The sequence below is a fragment of the Geospiza fortis genome, unplaced genomic scaffold (genome assembly GCF_000277835.1).
Source record: "Geospiza fortis unplaced genomic scaffold, GeoFor_1.0 scaffold43, whole genome shotgun sequence".
In the NCBI taxonomy this organism is placed as follows: domain Eukaryota; kingdom Metazoa; phylum Chordata; class Aves; order Passeriformes; family Thraupidae; genus Geospiza; species Geospiza fortis.
The window spans coordinates 986,829-989,346 of NW_005054431.1; positions in this window are offsets into that span (position 1 = coordinate 986,829).

The following is a 2,518-nucleotide window of genomic DNA, read 5'->3' on the forward strand; positions in this document are numbered from 1 at the left end:
ATATTATATATTACATATATTATATATATTATTTCAGGAGTGAAAAGCCGTGATGTCAAAGAGGGTGGGAAGGGAGAGGCTGAGCTGCAGGGCAAGGCAGGATGCTCAGGGACTGAAAAGGCCCCAGCACAGTGACTCACTCACACAGAGGTGGGATGTCATGTTTCCACCTTGATTTTCCTCCCCATGTCTGAGCCTTATCAGAAGTTCTTCTTGGAGAGCGGGGATAGACTGCTGTTATTAATTATGCCTTTAATCAGAGGCTCAGACTGTTTAATAAACCCTTCTTTGGCCCATCTTTGAGAGCACACACCCTGGCTGATGTTATTTTACAGCAGGTTTGTGCAATGCACAGGTGATTTGGTACTGTTTGTGAAATACCCCTTTAGAAATTCAGTGCAATGAAACCAGAATGCCTTCCAAATCATTTTTAGAAAGGAAAGCACTGGAAAGTCTCTTGTATATCAAGAAGGAGGGTGAGGAACTGCTGGTTTCAGTGAGGTCCTAGCAGGAGCTGGCATTGTGGCAGCATGCAGTCACATTCTGGTTATGGATGAAATGTAATCCACTTAAACTGGATTTTAAAATAAATAACAGCAGAGAAGAGAGGAAAGGAATAATGGCAGAGAGGGGCTTGTATAAACAGCTTTCTTTATAACCAATTTGTATTATTACATTTCAACTGAACAACAGATACGCTTCAGGTTTTTGGGGGTTTTTTCTGGGTACAGAAACCAGACGTTTTCTAAAGTAAAGCATTAATCGTGCTTATTTACTCCTCTGGTGACAGTGCACATTCAAACAATGCATCTTTGTTTTCCTTTTCCAGAGATTTATTGAGGCAGACAACTGCCAGTGACTCTCAGGAGCCACTCAGGGAGTCAGATTCACAGCACAGAGTTGATGAGGAAACCAGTGGTCTGTTCTGGTGGTCCCTGAAAAAAGGGGAATGGTTCCACAGAGGCCATGGGAGGCACAAGAAAGTGAAATTGTGTCATTTGTGTTTTTTCCCCACAAATTAAATTTTCTTGCTTCATTTGTGGCCCACCATGAGATTAAGTCAATGTGATATCAAACCCTTTTGGTTGGGTTTGTAGAGGGGTTTTTTTTGTTTTGTTTTGTTTTTCCCTTTAATTTTGAGAAGTTTGTTACACTCCTCCCCGCCCATCAAGAACATTTAACAGTTTGATTTAATCCCTAATGTCTAGACTAGTAATCCCGTCATCTGACAGTCTATCCCAAATTCCTGCCTCTGTTTTGAGTGCTGAGCACTGGCAGCAGCTGGGGAGGAATGGGAGGAATGGGAGCAAGGCAGGAGGAAGCACAAACAAGCTGGGATATTGCAGACAAAATATCCCAAATTATTACCCATTTTTTCCTGAGGTTTATATCTGGGGACAAGAAATTTTCTGCCCTCTCTCTCCCCTCCTTTCCTTAATGGGTGTAGGCCTTCCTTTAATATCTTTAATTCTGCTGAGCAGCAGGACACAGGTAATAGAGATTTTTGAGGCCAGATTTTCAGATGTGGATGGCTTTGGTGACCTGGGCAATGAAAAAATCCCAGAGAAACAGATATCTATCACCAGCATAAGAAATATGCAGGGGGAGGAGTGGGTGAACTGGCCAGGGGAGACCCATCCCCGTGGCAATGGAGTGGTATTTTCTGCTTGCATGTGGAGTTTTGTCAGTATTTTTATTTTGTACTACTTTATTTTATTTTATTTTATTTTATTTTATTTTATTTTATTTTATTTTATTTTATTTTATTTTATTTTATTTTATTTTATTTTATTTTATTTTATTTTATTTTATTTTATTTTATTTTATTTTATTTTATTTTATTTTATTTCTATTCAATCTGTATTATTTATTTAATTTTTTTTCTGAGTTGCCTGCAGAGGCAACCTCTTCCTGTTTAAGAAGAAAAAAAAGAAAATCACAGTAAGGATTAACCTGGGCTGAGTTTTGTTGAGTGATTGGACAGCAGTGCTGTTTGCCTTTGCTATTCCAGCTGAAATTCTTGCTGTGGGGCTGTGGATCCTGCCCTGGGCTGGGTGCTGCGGAAATCCAGCACTCAGAGTCAGCCTGGTGTGTGGCAGGAGATGAGCAGGGCAGGCTGCTTGTGGCGCAGACAGATTTGGGTTTGGGGTTCCCAGGTGATCCCCAGGGTGAGATGTCTCAGGGAACAGCAAACCCCCCTCTCCACCTCTGCAGGAAAGCTGCTGTCATCCCCCAGCAGGAGCTGGGAGCATCTCCATGGAGCTGATCCAGGAAAAGAGAGAAATGGTTCAGGCTCAGGGATGAGCTGCAGCTCCCCAAAGAGCCAGCAGGAAAATTCCCTCTGCTGACATCACAAGGGAATCCATAGCCCGTAGGACATCTAACAGCAGGTTTTCCATTTTTCAAAGGAGGATATTACTGCTAATACAATAATTGCCTCTTTGAATTCCTTTGTTTTTCTGGGTTTTTTTTGGTTTGGTTTTTTTTTTTTTTTTTTTTTTTTTTTTTTTTTTTTTTT